The 17336-nt window shown below is 34.2% G+C and overlaps 2 long non-coding RNA genes across 2 annotated transcripts; both read right to left on the bottom strand.

Moving 5' to 3' along the window:
* Nucleotides 1–8805: 8805 nt before the first annotated feature.
* LOC107461667 (uncharacterized) lies at nucleotides 8806–11412 on the bottom strand. Its single transcript, XR_002366677.2, has 5 exons — nucleotides 11287–11412; nucleotides 10831–10932; nucleotides 10687–10750; nucleotides 9919–9974; nucleotides 8806–9185 (listed from the first exon to the last, which is right to left on the bottom strand). It is a non-coding gene; the product is annotated as an uncharacterized LOC107461667 (long non-coding RNA).
* A 183-nt stretch (nucleotides 11413–11595) lies between these two features.
* LOC107461666 (uncharacterized) lies at nucleotides 11596–13050 on the bottom strand. Its single transcript, XR_002366674.2, has 3 exons — nucleotides 12545–13050; nucleotides 12207–12454; nucleotides 11596–12030 (listed from the first exon to the last, which is right to left on the bottom strand). It is a non-coding gene; the product is annotated as an uncharacterized LOC107461666 (long non-coding RNA).
* Between the last annotated feature and the right edge of the window lie 4286 nt (nucleotides 13051–17336).

Here is a 17336-nt window from a genome sequence, read left to right as displayed (position 1 = left end):
CATGGTTGAATGAATATAGGCATACATATATTTTTATCCAAATGGCTTACTTATAACTCAAGAAAGTGCATAAAACCTGATGAAAACAAAGAAAAAGGCTAGTAAAACTAGCCTAAGATGCCCTGGCATTAACTACCTAGACTCGTTTATGAGTTTATGAGTTAACTCACGAGTTTGACAACAATGCTTACTTGGAACGTTAAGTGACATGTGGGCCTGACACCTAGCCTTATTAAATGACGCTGTTTCTTCCTTGGCGCGTAATCTCTCTTCAAACGACATCGTTTTAGCCATTTTTGGGTTAAAATTCAACAACACTTCACTACCAATGATTAAACCACTCAAACAGAGAAACTGTTCTTCTTTTTATTCTCCATTCTCTCGCATGCACCATACTATGGAAGATCAATATCGCTACTAGTGTACGTCACCGACAAAACTCGTCGCACACGTTCCCGTTTGCTATGACGATGAAGAAGAATCTACGCACCACCGTTTCTCCCAAAAAAGTTAGTAATACAATCATTCTATGTTTAGGTTCAATATTATGTTTTGTGTCTTCTCTTGGTTGGGATTTACATGCCATTGATTTGTGCTCTATTTGAAGCTCAAATGGATTGGGTGCATTGTAAAAGTAGATAGTTTTAGTTATTGATCCTCTTCTGTTAATATTCTCTTTTTTAAAAGACTGGTTATGATTAATGTTAATTGTGTTATAAAGAAAAAATCACATCAAAGTTAGTGAATCTATCACTTCTTTATCTACTAATTTCTCCTTATAGATAATTTCAATAGCTGAGCTTTTACTGTGATTAGTGTTAACTGTGTTTTTTTGACACATAACTTGGTTAAGTTTTCTGTAATGATTTTTTTTTAAAATATAAAATAAAAAATTCATGAATGAGTAAATAGATTATATTTGTCAATGTGATAATGCGTAGCTGTTAATTATAGATAGCAAAAAATTATATAGCTGTTGTTATAGTGATCACTTTTGTATATGAATTTTTATTTTCTGTTTTGATTACAAATTTTGATTGACATGTTAATGTAGAGTCAACTGATACATGATATAAAGGGACTTGGATGATGAAGTTAAGTTATTAATTGTTTGGATTATATTTGTAGATGTGTGATTTGATAACCATTGTCTATCATCACGGAGGCAGTTTTGTTACAAAGAATGCAGTGTAGTTTACGAAAGGGACAATACGAATGAATTAACTGGACTAGATGAAGATAGATTGGATGTATTTTCATTGAGGGATTACTATAAGGAGCTCAGTTATGCTGACATTATTGAATGTTTGTGGCTTATTCTTGGTAGACTTTTAAAGAATGGACTGAGAGAACTTTCACATGACAAGGAATTGTTAGAGATATGCTATCTTTCAAGAATGAACAAAAAAAGAGTCCACTTATATTTTGAGAAGCTTCACGATGATGAAATACCTGAGTTAATAGAGTTTACCCCTGTTGCTCATGAAGAAGACAAGGATGCACCTATCACAACACCAAATTCAATAGAAAGCCCAAATGATGTCTCAGCTACGAATCCCAATGAAGAACCAGTAGTCCAGGCCAAACCAAAAGTACCAGCCCAAGACCAAGCCCAAGGAGATCTACCAGCCTAGGCCTAACTCGAATCACCAACCCAGGCCCAACTTAATCTACCAACCAAGCATAACTTATCTAAACCTAAGCCCACCTCAACCAAATCCACTACCACTAACATCAAACCAAAACTCATTACATCCAACACTATCAAGACAAATCACACATCATCTAAATCTGCAACCAAACCCAAACTCAAGAACAAACCCTCAACATCTAAAGTCATAACCACTAAGCCTACAAACAAGCCCCAACCCAAACCTACTTCAGTTGATTTTGTCAAGACCAAACCTATTACCAGATCATCTATTAGATCAGCAAGTAAAATAGTAGAAAGTTAGGATGATAGAGACCAAACCAGCAGTAGTAGTGACTCATATGATTCTGTAAAAGACAGCCTATATAGGCCTGACCCATTTGAAAGCTCAAATGACTCTGATATTGATGGTGGAATTTCTGAAGCAAGAAAAAGGGATTTGAAGTTCAAGAATGCACTGGAGTCTGCCTGGAAGAAGGGAAAAGAGAAAGTGTTAGTGAAAGATGATAGAATTATAGTAGAGAGTTCTGATGAGGAGGTGGACTAGTTACAAGTGTTAGGAAACAACTATGGTTCATATTATGATGCTTATGATCCAATGCATGACTAATCTGATGGAAAATATTCTTGGCAATCGAAAGAGTTAAAAACTTCCCCAGATTCTGAAGATGAACTTAGTGACGAAGAAAGTGATGACATGTTTCCAATATCCTTACAAGGTACTTGGTTTGGACAGCTGATGCTCCAAGTTGGAATAAAATTTAACACTAGAATAAGAATTTGTGAAAGTTGTGAGGGACTTCACCATTCAAGAGGGGAGACAAATAAAATTTAGAAGAAATGAAAGCTATAGGGTGAGGGTAGTTTGCAAGTGAAAGAATGAAGAAGTTAAATGTCCATCGGTTGCATATGGATCTAAGGACCATGAAGAGACATGCTGGAAGTTAAAGACGTTCAATAATGAGCATGTATGTCCTAGGATGAACAAAAATAGAGCAGCAAATAGAAAGTGGCTTGCTCAGAACTTAGTCAAGAAGTTGAGAAAATACCCTAACTTGAAGCATTGTGAGGCAGCGACTTATTTCAAGAGGAGATGTGAACTGGATTTGAACAAGTCCTCCTTGACTAGAGCTTTAACAGATGCAAGGAATGCGGTGTATGGTGATGCAGCTGCACAGTATGGTAGACTTAGAGACTATGGTGTGACATTACTTAAGAGCAATCCAGGGTCAACCGTCAAAATTGGAGTGATTCCACAGGTTGAAGGCGACCCAATATTTCAAAAAATGTATATCTGTCTGGATGGTTGCAAAAAGGGGGTTCAAGGTTGGATGTCGACCATTGATTGGTTTAGATGGAGCTTTCTTAAAGACGCATTTTGGGGGGACAAATACTTTCAGCTGTGGGGCAGGATGCCAACAATCATATATATCCGATTGCTTGGGTGATTGTAGATGTCGAGAATAAAGAGAACTGGATGTGGTTTTTAGAATTGCTTCTTGAAGAACTTGATGACTATGAACAAGATAAACGGAACTTTATATCGGACATGCAAAAAGTACTCTAGACTTGAGCTTTATAATAATAATTTCTTCAATTATATACTAGTAGAGTACTTAAGGAGTAAATTATACAACTTGTTTACAAATTTAAGTTGTTTCAATTATACACTGGTAGAGTATTTAAGGAGTAAATTATACAATTTATTTACAAACTCAACTTGTTTCAATTTTTATTGTATAAATGAGTTATATATATATGTCACTAATTGGTACTACTCTTTTTTTATTATACATACAATATTGTCACTTTTTATATACTTGTTTGAAAGCATATATGTCATTTACATTTTTTATATATCGTTCAAACATATTTATATTGAATCATTTAGTAGAGTTGAATTATTTAGATAATTTGTTTTTGATATATTTAAATAAACAGGCTAGTAATCAATTATCAATTATGAGTACTGACACTTACCAGTATAATTATACACTGATAGAATATTTAAGGAGTACAAATTCAACTTGTTTGAATTTGGAATGTTTAGTTTTATCATTGGCATTTTACTAATTACACACATTATTATAGACTTGGAATACATAGAACATGAAATTTTTTTTGCGGAGTTCAAAAATAGTTCACTAAAATTATTTCAAGGTCAGTTTGAGTTCATTAACATTATTTCAATGGCTAATATGAAGCATGAAAGTAAAATTGTTCTTATTGTTTGGTTTAGGGGTTAATACTAACTGTCAAGAAATTGCTGCCTATGATTCATCACAGATTTTGCGTATGGCATTTATGGAAAAATTTTAATAAATAATGAAAGGATTGGAGTTGAAAGGCATGTTGTGGGACTGTGCTAGGAAAACTACCCGCCACAGATTTGAACAGAAGATGCTTAGGCTAAAGAGGAGAAATGAAGAAGCATGGACATACTTGGACAAGTGGCCTAAAGAGTCGTGGACAAGAGCATTTTTCAGTCATGAATCAAAGATGGACAACATTTGTAACAATAGATGTGAGGTATTTAACTCAAGAATCAAGGAGTTTAGAGCAAAGCCAATTATAACACTACTAGAGGAGGTTTGGATGTTTTCAATGAGGTCGATTGTCAAAAATAAAGTGAAATTGTCTCACCATATTGGCAAGCTGCCCCGAATCCAACAAAGTCGGCTGCTAAAGATCAGGAAAGACTCGTAAAAATGGACACCTATATGGTGTGGAGATGATGGCTACCAAAGGTTTGAAATTCGTGGTTGGCCTACTAACATGACGGTTGATTAAAGCAAAATTTGAATCTATAGGCATGCTGTGTGTCAATGGATGTGCAGTAATTTCAAGGATAAAAGAAATTCTAAAGACTTTTGTCATCATTGGTTGACTATGGAAGCATATAGGGCTACATACGTGCATTCTTTAAATCCAATACCGGGTGAGGAATTGTGGAAAAAATCTGAATACAACAAGTCTCAAGCACCTAAAACTAGGAGAAGGCCAAGAAACATTAAGAAAAAAAGGAGAAAGGATGCTGATGAGGAACTTTCGGGCAGTAAGAAGTCTAAAACTACAACAAAGTTAAAGAGGATCTATAAAGAATTCACTTGTACCTACTGTGGTGTTAAAGGACACACTAAAAGAAGTTGTGCTCATAGAAAAGCTGATGATATTGCATGTGCTCTTGCTGCAGCAACAGCAGCTATTGTAGCTAAATCCAAATTTCAAGATGGAGCTAACGTAAATGTACCCAATGATGCTGTAGCAACTGCTGGTATACAAACTGTGGATGCTCCATAGGCTTCAAAGATTGATATCACCCAACACTATTTTCAGCTAGAAATTATAGAGCAGCTAACATTATATAATAGATTAATTAATTACATTTATGAAAATATCGTGTGTTTATTCTTAAACTATCAAATACTTTCAATTACATGTAGGTGCCTCTACCTCCACCTCCACTCACAAGACTGGATAAGCTGCTGCATATATAAAAGAAGAGCAATTCTGGTTGTGGACCAAATGCAAGGAGCTAGTTTTGGGACAATACCAAAGTTGACAGAATTTAAGGAGCTAGTTTTGGGACAGTACCAAAGTTAACAGAATTTATGAAATTTCTCCCCACTCCGAGCTTCAAAACACCAAAGAGGAAATAAAGATTAAATTATATTGTCTTTTGTAGATGAATTGATAAATTTTTGAAGTTGTGTGTTTTGAGATTGTTTTGTGGCTGAAGTTTGTGTCAGTGATTATTTATATCTTTTGTCATGTCTTATATAGGGCTTTATTTTGGAACCTTTTAAATAGCCCTTTTGTTTTGTGTCTGTAATGATGATACTCTAGACATCACTCTTGGTTTATCATGTGTTATAATAATCATTGTCATGACAATGATTGATCTATGAAATGAGATTCAAGGTTTATTATTATAATTTATTTTGCGATTTAGAGATTTGGTATATATATGACAAGTTAGTTCATTAATGTTATTTACAGATTTGTAATATACTTAATCAGTCTCTTATTTATCCTTACTATTTTACTTTTACAGGTTTAGTCACAACTTCCCATTTACAGCATCGTACATATTTGTAATATTCTTATTGAATTTGCAGGTTTAGTCACAACTTACAATTTATAAAACATATATGTAGTGACGTTAATTCAATTTAATTCATCACTTTTCTATACCCAAGTCATAGCCAATGACTACAACTACAAACAAAGCAAGAGAAAAACTCAAAATACTATTCCATACTTTTAAAATTCTAATTTCAGCTTCTATTGCACTAATCCTCCAACTCACATTCATCTTTCAATTCTCAATGCTATTTTCATTTTCATGTCTCCCAGTCATGTCTTCTTCTTCTTCGCCATTTGTCCACACAAAAAGTTCCTACCATCTATTTTCAAAGGTCTATCATAACAAGAACCACAAAATAAATTATGCATGTATTACAAAAAGAAGATGTAAATTCAAGAAGGAAGCAATTTAAGAACTTACATTATAGTAGTTTGGGCATCCAAAAAATGACCTCTCTGGATTTGCTTCTGTTTTAGATCAATGAAGAACGGGACGCATCCCACAACTACACCAGTGTAGAACTTTTCCAGCTCTAGCTCGATTTGGATTCCTTCTCAAACTTCCATGTGAATGAGACCTGTTGCAGCTTCCGGAACCTTGGCTGATACTCCTCGTCATCTTCTCCAACACTCAAACAACGATATCAATTTAGAAATTTGGCACTTGTTAGGATTTTATATTCATTATAAGAGGCTAAATTGAGTCTAAAAATTTTTTTTCTATGTCAGCAAAGTTTTATCAGGCCATGTAATGGATTCACATGTCATTTAACGTTCTAGGTAAGCGTGCCGTTAATAGAGATTAATAGAAAAAATTAACGTAAATCACTTATTAAAAATAGAATCAATTAAAATTTCAAAGACCAAATTGAGTCTGTCCCTAAATTTCAAGAATCATTTTAAGTATTAATTCCCAAAATATATTTATAAGTCAACATATTCAACGTTATTTAAAAATATAAATTTAACTTTAAATATCAAAATATTATTACAATCCATGGATAATATATATATTTCTCATATCTAACAAAAAATTGAAATTATTAAATGCTTGAGTCCATTGTTTTATTGTGTTCAATGTCCGTTCACCATAGAAAAGAAAATAGTCAAGCCACATTTAATTTAAAGTTTAAACATATAACAATATTGTGAGTATGCAACACATTAATAAACAAAACCTTTCCTAGTAAAAGAAAACTATAATAATCATATTATATGGGCACCAAATTGAAAAATAAATTACTGCACTATTGAATTTGTGTAAATGTTTTCTACTTTTTTTTGTTTTATTTTCAATATTTTTTAGTTTTAATATTTTATGATAAAAAAATAAAAATAATAAACTTTTTTGTTACGTCTTATTTTTCACAAAATCTTTTAAAGAAACTAAACTACAACCTGTAAAAATCGTAACTTAAAATCGACAGTTAAAATAATATAAAATGATAAATTAATCGTCCATAATAGGTTCAAAATTTAGAGGTCTTAATTTAAAAATTTAACGGTAAAATTTGAATTTAGTGAATTTTTTCAAGTGGTAAAATGTAATTTTCTGTAAAAAAAAATTATGTAAAAACGCGTACCAGTAAATTAGCCGGCAGTACCGGCTTAAGTCTGTCCAGTACTGTATGAGAGTAACAAAAACAGTAGAAAAACTTAGAAAAATATTTAAAATTGAAAACCGGATACTAATTCTAAAGGTTTTTGTCCAAAGTGAGTCAAACGGACCAAAAACACTAAACGAGTTAGACCAAACTTAAATTGGGCGTGAACCTAACATATATAAGCCTCTTTAGTGAGCTTTTAGCTCATTCATTTGCCCTAAACACAAACACATACAGCTGAGGTGAGTTGAGAGAAGAGGGAAGAAGAACATTATTCATCATTTTCTTCTTTTACTTGTAATTTGAGTTACGGTGCTCTGATTTGCGTGCTGTTTGTGGCCACGCAAAACTCTCGCCAAACCCGTCAGTTCTAGCTAGACATTGTAGATAATAATAACTCAAAATTTTCATTTTATTTCTGTCCTAAGTAAATTTTGAAAGTATAGGTTGTGATTTTGAGTAGATTTTTGTGATTTGGTTGTTTAGGTGCCAATCAATAGTGGGAATTCATTGGATTTTATCCTCATTGGCTGTTGGGTAAGGTAAAAACTCGTCTCTTAACCCTTGTGGTTTGGTATCTTGTGAACCTTATATATTCCTTTTGGTATATTATATGTGTATAACTTGATAGTTTGTGAGTTTTGGAAGTGGTGTTGGTGCTTGGAGCTTGTTTGAACTCAAGTTTTGGGTTGTGTGAAAATCGCCCAAAGTATGGTTTCAATTTTCTTTATGTAATATATAATGTTTTGTGAACCTTAGGTTAGTGGATCATAGGATAAGTTTGAATTGTTGATGATGCATGATGATTTTTTTATAATTATGATGGTTGATGAAATTGTGATAGTATTATGGATGTTTGATGATAAATGTAATAGTGATAATGGATATTGAATATGATTGTTCACTACAAGAAAAACACCCATTCAGGTACACTTGAAAAGTGTAGTCAAAAGTGAAAAAAAATGATGCCTTAGGCTACGGCTACGCTTTTTGGGCTACGGCTACGCTTTTTGAGGTGATTCCTATTCGGCCGTTGCCTATTCTCAAAGGCTACGCTTTTCTGCACCAAGGGCTACGCTTTTGGCGTTTGGGAATAGGCTACGCTTTTCAAGTGATGCTATCCAGGATCAAAGGCTACGCTTTTCAGCTTTCATTTTTCTAGAATAGGCTACGCTTTTCAACGCTACTGCATCACTTGTAAAGCGTAGCCACATTGTATACCATAGCTACTTTTTATAAGCGTAGCCTTAGATCCCTCTTTTTTTTGTATACTATAGCTACTGTATATAAGTGTAGCCTTAGGTCTCGTTTTTTTTTTTGTGTACTATAACTAATAATTTTTTTTTTCTAAAACCTAATATTTAGTAGTATGATTATATAATCCTATTTTTTTAAATTAAATTAGTCAAAAATTATAAAATAAAAATAAATACATAATAATACCATACAATATTCTTTAAATAATAAAAATTATCCTTTAACAAAATATATTTATAATGAACTAAAAATATTGGGATGATCATAAATGAGTATTCATACATCTCACACTAAATTAAACATACCCATATCAAAATATACATTACACCACTTAGAATTTACTACTAATAAACTATAAAAAACCAAAATATTGTATCCTACATAAGTATCTTCTAATAAAAATTATTAACCTTCTCATAGATGAGAAAAAAAATCTTGTTCTTTAAATATCTTGTTCAACGGAAGATCGTATTTGGGAGATTTCTGGTTCTTCATCTGCCTCAAATCCCACATACCTGGGAATTGCATTTCATCGTCTTTGGAAATGATATTTTAGAAATAGTAGCAGGCAAATCTTCAGACAGAACCTAACAAGAGTATAATTAATAATCAGCAATGACATTTTCTTACAAAGTGTAATAAAGTAATAAACACAAATAAATCATAGATGAATACATGAGCCATTGGTCTGAACATATCCTTGTGTATATCTCAAGGGAATTAGCCTGAAATTTTCCTTTTTTGAGTTTTTCAGTCCTCGCTCATTCTATGAATAAGGATACTTCTTTATAAACCTTATACAAATCTAATGCTCCCCCTAACATCAAGTCTTTTATTTAAACTGCAGTACACAATTGTATTAACACTTAACAATAAAGACGAGTTCCCTAATAAACTACACAAGATTATTTCCCCTCACATTTGTGTAATGTCTAGTGCTTACTCAGAAATTGTATGACACTTGTTCTTTCCTTGTTTTGATGCATTTCCTTATGGAAATGAGGAAACACATTTTTTGGTATTTTATGTTGTGTGTCCTGGCTCTGTGGTCCAGATCTTAAGGGTTGAATTTCTTGGGCATTTTGCTTCAATTTGTTTGAAAAGTTCAGTTGACTCTAAATCATTTTGAAATTATTTTGTTAAATGTGTTACTATATGGAATTATATATGTGGTCTAGAATCAAAGCTACCTGTAGGTTTAAGGAAAAAGCCACATAAATATTTGATATATTATATTAACCATGGAACTTGCATCCTCGTAAAAAAAATATTAAACAAACATAGACGGCAAGATTTTTTAAGGATAATGAATAGAAAAACCTCTAAAGAATATCTTGAAAGCTCCTTCACACGAGCATAAACATATTCTGTTTTTCCTGCAATGTCAAGAAGCAAAAGTAGCATATTAACAGGAAAACTGACTGGAAATTTAAATTGGGAGAGAAAGCATAATCTAATAGCATAAAGTTTCCTTTCCATAAAAGCAGCAAATGATGATGCATCAAGCCAATTAATTTTTCTGCATTATGAACTAGTGGCTATGCAAATGTATCGTCACGAAACCACTTATCACAAAAACTTAGACTGTTAAGTAAAAGCACATGAATAGTTATATATCTAACAGCATCCTCATATGCAGCCTTTTTAGGCTTAAAGCGTGAATTACCATAAGTCTATTTTTTGCCTTGTGCTGAAATTCTATCCTGTTTTTTGGAAGAATGGGGGCAACAAGAATCAAACTTGAGACCATTGGTCACAAAAGCTATGATACTATATCATGTAACCACTTATCCCAAAAGTTTAAGCTAGGGAGAGACCCATGAATGGTTATATATCTAACATGTATTTGTTTTTGTATTCTTTTGAAGAAAAAAAAAATCATATTGGACCACTACAAAAATGGAAAAGAAAAAAGGAAAGGGGGGGCAGTCCTTGAGGAGCTACAAACAACATAAAGCATCAATCTGAACTACTTACAACTCATAACAATGTACTGAGTACAACAAAAACACAAAATAATATACTGAACAGGACCAAAAGAAACACGATCAAACCTACAACACAACTGCTTTGTCTTCAGATACTCACCATCAACCTTTCAGTATACCAAGTCCAGTGGAACAGAATATCTACGGGAAAATCCTTCAATGGCCTGACATGAAATAAAAAAAATTAAGGCAGAAGTAGTTGACTGCAATTCATGATTATAAAACTACTCAGACAGAGTAAAACCTTTGTTGGATTTCCTTCATGATCAAACAATTTTGAAACTGGAGGACCTCGAACCTCAACCTCCACTTCTGCTTGTTATGTGGAAAGATTTTCAATGGCAACCTGTGGATTTCAAAACAGGAAACAGACACAATTAATATATGTTTTACTTCAACATTTCTAGGTATGCATTGTGATAACAGCTTATAGAAAATTTCTCATTTTGTGTACCAAATCATAAGTTGGAACTTCTGCAAATTCATTTGCATTATATCTACTAGTTGGGTATTACCATATATTGTGCACATATTGTTCTTTGTCCTCTCTTAAATATTCACGAGAAAAAGAAGAGAGTGCACAACAGACATTTTATCACATAAAGATATTTATAAAATATATTACCCAACTACACCCAGGTCTGCATGTTACAACTAAAAAAAAGAAACCAAAACAAAACAAAACAGCATAAATTCTCACCAGAAGTGTTACTGGTAAAGAGCACATTTACAGATTGCTGAAGTTCCACCCACCTGGCTAAAACCATCGAGGGATCCTTCTTGTTTAGATGAGCATCCCCTAATCTTATGTTAGACTGCAGAATCTGTTATACTTTGAATGTCAGCAATTTACAAGCCTCATCCTACTAAATGAGATTAGCTACATTGAAAGAGTAAGTGTGTTCTTGTGATAAACCAAGAAAGAAACTGGATTTACATTTCATCCTTATATCCTCCCTTCACATTACCTTTACATCCTACTGGCTTGCTTTCCTAAGAATGGCCCGCATGAGTCATGATAGAATTTTCTAACAAAAATCCTTCATTTTCCAATCTATATATATCTGCTAACAATTTCATAAGTACATTTTTCCTACATTTATATCCCACAACAATTTCAAATTCAGAGTACTTCCCTAAACCTATACCTTGCATTAACAAACTTTGGAAATATTCCACACTCCACAGTAGAAGCAAGAACATGGAGTACAAACAAAGAAGATAGAGAAATAGCACAACTCGTTAACAGTCTTTATTTATTATTCACACTTACCATATCACCTCCTTTAGTGGGAGGGCGGAATTTGATTGGTGGAACAAAAATATTCTCAAGAAAGAACATTGAGTGACCTGCTTTCTTTCCATATCCCTGACCTTGAATATCATTAATATAGGAACAGAGTCGAACCTCATTTTTTCACAAAAGTTCTAACGTCATTTTAACCTGTAATTTGAATAGAATTAATATATGATTCTAAATTTTCCAACAGTATGTGAAACTTTTCAGTGTCCGGCTGACACTTTACATTGAGGTTAATTCAATATTTGGAAGAAACTAACTTGATATAGAAAGGACCAGAAAATCAATTTTGCTCAGCAAGCTTGTAAGACAACTTGTACCTTTTTGAATCACTTTTCTTGGTCCCAGCAGATTTGATATCCTCTTCATATGTTGTATCCCTGTCATCGGTTATAGTCTCAATTGCCAAACCTGCTGGTACTTAGTAGAATTGAAAGAAAAAGAAAACTAATAATAAGCAACAAATAGAATAAGCAACTCATCCTGGTATTCCTGCGCAGCAACTAATCATGGCCAAACACACCTGTGTTAATGGAATAAAACCCCTAAATTCACGGGTTCTCCTGCGCTGCACAATAGCATGCATGTTCATCAATTCATGATGTCACAGATTATTGTACCAAACCCCCAAATTGAAACCTAAATTCAGAACCCTAACCTCGCGAATGAAGAAAGCTTTCAGTTGAGCGCAGAGTCTTCGAGATGTGACCCGCAGCGAAGAGAAGCGACGATGAAGATGAGTGGGGAAGATGAATGAGCGCAGAGTCTTCCTGGAGTGGTGAGTGGTGACGCCGTGAGTGGTGAGTGGTGATGGCAAACACTTTTCTCTGATTTGGGTGTGATGACGGTGGTGAGGGCGGCGCAGCGACGATGGTAGGGCGGCGCAGCGACGGTCAGTAGTGCAGCAATGTGGAGAGTGGTGAGTGGGAGAGGGTCAATGGCGAGAGTGAGAGGGTCGATGACAAGAGCGAGAGTGTCAACGACGAGAGTGTCAACGGCGAGAGTGAAGAGAGTGAGTGGGGGCAACGATGGTGAGCTTTGGAGGCAGGGTTTCCACTTCGACGACGGTGCTTGTGGGGATGAGGGTTTCTGAAAGGGGATGAACCTGCTTGTGGAGGGAATGAACAAAAATTTTACTAAGTATTTGTTTTCAGAAGAAGGAGGAAAAAATTTCACTAAGTGTTAAGTTTTTTGTTCTAGATATATTAGGCATCACTTTAAAAATGAACCCAAAATTTAATAAATAGGCTACCCTCTAAAAGCGTCTCCTTTGATACAAAAAGTGAACTTATAGATATCAACCTACGGCTACGCTTTATAAGTGATTTCTATAATACCTAAGGCTACACTTTTTAAATGATGCTGCAATTGTGTATCCTTTTCTCTTATAAAAAGGCAACATGTGGAAAAGCGTAGCCTATTCATAGAATAGGCTACGCTTTTCAAATGTAGCTTAAAAAAAGTGTGGCTGAATGGGTATTTTTCTTGTAGTGGTTGAATGTTGAGGGTATTGGGTGATGAAAGTAAGTTTTAATTATAATAGAATTGAGAAATGAGTATTAGGATGGATTGAATTAATGATTGACGGTATTTTGTGATAATTTTGTTTATAAGAACCAAGAAAATTATGAGGATTGAGTGATTTTGGTATCTAAATGAATGAAAAATGGTTGTGAAGTGTTCATTATGGATTTTTGGTTGTTTTGAGTATGTTTACGTTGGTGTGGTTTTGAAGTTTTGGGGAAACTAGAGAACTTGTAAAGTTTTGTAAAACCTTATTTTTAGTGAACTTTGGTGAGGTATAACTTGGCCTCCGAATCTCATTTTGGATGAAACTTGTTTTAAATGAAAATTGGGTCCAAGAGCTTTAACATGTTCGAAGAATAGATGGAAAATATTTTAAAACAAAAACGTTATGCGCATTTGAAATTCGGTACAAAAATCTGAAATTCTGCAGCTTTAAAAATTTTCTAAGTCTGATAAGGCATTCGTACGCGGACCTATGCATGTGACGTGAGCATTTTTCACTGCCAATTGCTCTCGCGTACGCGGGCACTAGCATGCGTATGCGAGCATGTATTTTGAGGCATGTGTACGCTAAATTTTATCACGCGACGCAGGGATTCTCTTCGGGTTGGGACTCTCACGTACGCGGGGGAGGTGTCGCGTACGTGGCCACCCATTTTTGCATCCTTGCCTACGCGGAAAGGAGACTTGCGTACGCGAGACCTCTATTTTGCTAAAAACCTGTTTTCTTTCAATTTCAATCGGTTCTCTAACTTTCTACACTTCTTTAATCGCTGTTTAAGACTTCTAACTAGTAATTAGACTTTGAGGTTAACAAGGAAGAGTTAGGAGACTTAAGATTAGATTTTCTGCTAGAGAGTTTAGAAGACAGAAACTTAAGTTTCTGAAGTACCGTGGATGGACTAGTTGGGTAAATTGGTAGAGTACTATATTGGTTACAAACTTGAGAATTTGGAAATTGTTGATGGCTGAGATGAACTTGGAACTTGGATATAAATGCTTAAGATTGTTGGAGGTTGATGAACTGGTGATAAACTCTATTTGTAAAGTTTATCTTGTATTGATTTTTGGGAATTTTATCACCTTTTACCCACATTTATTTAATGAAATAGCATGATTTTGTATATTCTCCTTTAATTGTGCTTAAGAGTGAAAACATGCTTTTTAGGACTTAAAATAGCTAAATCTAATTCTCCTTGATTCCATTAGATGCTTGATATGTTTGTTAAGTGATTTAAGGTTTAGGAGGCAAAGATTGGATCAAGGAAATGAAGAAAAAGCATGTAAAGTTGGAGAACTCATGAAGAAATGATGGAACCAAAAAGTTGTCAAGCCTGACCTCTTCGCACTTAATTGATCATAATTTGAGCTACAGAGGTCCAAATGATACAGTTCCAGTTGGGTTGGAAAGCCAACATCCGGGGTTTCAAAACAATATAATATTTGTCATAGTTGCTACACATATGGCAATACGTACGTGCACTGTACGTGCACGCGTCATTGCTGCCATATGATCCACTTAAAGCAATACGTGGCCAGCGAATTCTAAAGCCTTGTGGGCCCAATCCAACTCATTTCTGATGCTATTTAAGCCAAGGATTGAAAGGGAATCAACATACTTTTGATCATTAGTCATAGTTTAGTTTTAGAAGTAGTTTTAGAGAGAGAAGCTCTCACTTCTCTCTAGGATTAGGAATTAGGGTTAGATTAGGATCTCATAGTTCTAGGTTTAATTCAAGTCTCCTTCTACTTCCACCTTCAATTGGTGATTGCTACACTTTGGTTCTTCTTTCTATCCCTATTCTCTTGTTGTAATTTCTCTTATTTTGTTTCTAGGTTTTGTAATTGAGATACTCTTGTTCTCTTTGTTTTCTTTTAATAATACAATTTGAGGTAATTCATGATAATTGTGATTTTCTTGATTGTTGTTATTAATTCTTTGTATTCAATTGTTGTTATAATTCATTCTTGTTGTGATTTACTATACTTTTCTTTTGCACCTTTCAAGTATTTGATAAAATGCTTGGAAGGATGTTAGAGTAGGATTTTATGTTCTTGGCTTGAGTAGGTAATTTAGGATTTCTTGAGTTACTAGTGTCCAATTGATTGATAGTTGATAGTCATTGACTCTAGCCTTCATTAATCCCATTAGTGAAAAGCTAGGATTTATGGACTTGGATTAATATAACTCACTTGACTTTCCTTTGCTATTTGATTAAAGGATGAAGAAGTGGGATTAATCCTTGCAACTACCATACTTGTTGTTAGTGATAATGATGAAGACCCTTGACAACCAAACCTTACTAAGACCATTTTGTTAATAGAATTTCATTACCATTTGCTATTCATTTTTCTCATTCAAAACCCCAAAATAAATAAATCCACAACCAATAACAAGAACACTAACCCTGAAGTCCTTTGAGAGACGACTCGAGGTTTAAATACTTCGGTTTATAGATTTAGGGGTTTGTTTTAGTGACAAACAAAATTTTTGTATGAAAGGATTATTGTTGGTTTAGAGACTATACTTTACAACGAGAATTCATTAGTAAAATTCTAAACCGTCAAAAATCTAATCATCAACTGGGTATCAAAAAACTTGTGCTATTAGCAGCAGTCACTGAGATTGAATCTTATGATATTTACGTATTGAGGTTGATGAGTCGCTATGCGTCTCAGACAAGGGCGGTGGTGAGTCCCGCTTGTTTAGGTCACGGCGTCGGCATAAGAATTATGGTTAATCCCACTTACGTTGAGATGTGAGGGTTGGGGTAATATCCCACTCACATAACCTTTTCTACTGCAAGAGTACGCTAGGCACTATATCCTTGGAATGAGCATGCAAATGCGCCAGGCACTATATCCCTGACGTGGCAGAAAGGCTAGCTACATCCGAAAGGATGTGTCGGGTTGGCAGTTATGGACCAAGTGATATCACGAGCCAATAGGATAGGCATTCATCATGTGTATCTTCTATCTCTTTGCTTGCTTTGCTTAACTTCTGTTGTGCCTAAATACATCACATGCCTACTTGCTATTTGTTCTACTTGCTTTATATGTTGTGCTTTACTTGTATGCATTACCTATGTTTGCTGTTGGAATTAAGGAGGCTCGGTAGGCAGTGGCGATGAGATCGCATGGAGGTTAGGCTGGCGAAGGCTGTGGGACAATGGTGTTATGTTAGTTAAAAATCCTCTAAGTTAGAATACCCTATTTATGGCTTACATTTTATATTTCATTAAACTTAAATATCTGTATCGATGTGAAGATCAAGGATTGCCTTTGGCGTCCCGAAACCTTATATCTTATATATTGGGTACTATTACCATATTGAGAATCTCCGGTTACCATATTGAGAATCGGTTGTTATTGTTTTTCAGATGTAGGTCAAATCTCACCTATGTGAGTTGCATGATTGGTGACAAAGTAGAAAATGACTTTACATTATTTTATTTCTGTTTTATTTCTGTTGTAGTTATTCTCTCATCTTTTGTATAAGTATAACTTTGTTGCCTTAGCGGCTTTTGTTTAAAATTTTGAGAGATAAAAGTAAGTCTTTTATAAAATGCTGTTGTATTTTTTAACTAGTCGGTCTAAATTCCGCAGGTTGTGTCTAGTTTCTCTTGTATATCATATATATTTCACTTGCTTTATTTATTAACTACTACCTTGTATTTTGGGACTTTAATGCAAGATTATATATTTATATGTTCTGTTCTTATTTTGCCTACACGTTTAGTTATTGTGTATGAACGCTTCACGCTTTGTAATTTCGTTTTATACGACTTTGACCTTTATTTTTTTATTGAGCTTCTAGTATTATTATTTCTTTCTATATATATTATTGTTAAAATTATTGTGACATTTTGTTATTCTTTACTTTACCGCATTAGGTGAGATAAGGTGTTACACAACCCAAACAA

This window comes from Arachis duranensis, chromosome 8, assembly GCF_000817695.3.
Source record: "Arachis duranensis cultivar V14167 chromosome 8, aradu.V14167.gnm2.J7QH, whole genome shotgun sequence".
NCBI classification, from domain to species: domain Eukaryota; kingdom Viridiplantae; phylum Streptophyta; class Magnoliopsida; order Fabales; family Fabaceae; genus Arachis; species Arachis duranensis.
The sequence above is the reverse complement of the archived record's forward strand: the minus strand, read 5'-3'. Positions and strand labels throughout refer to the sequence as shown.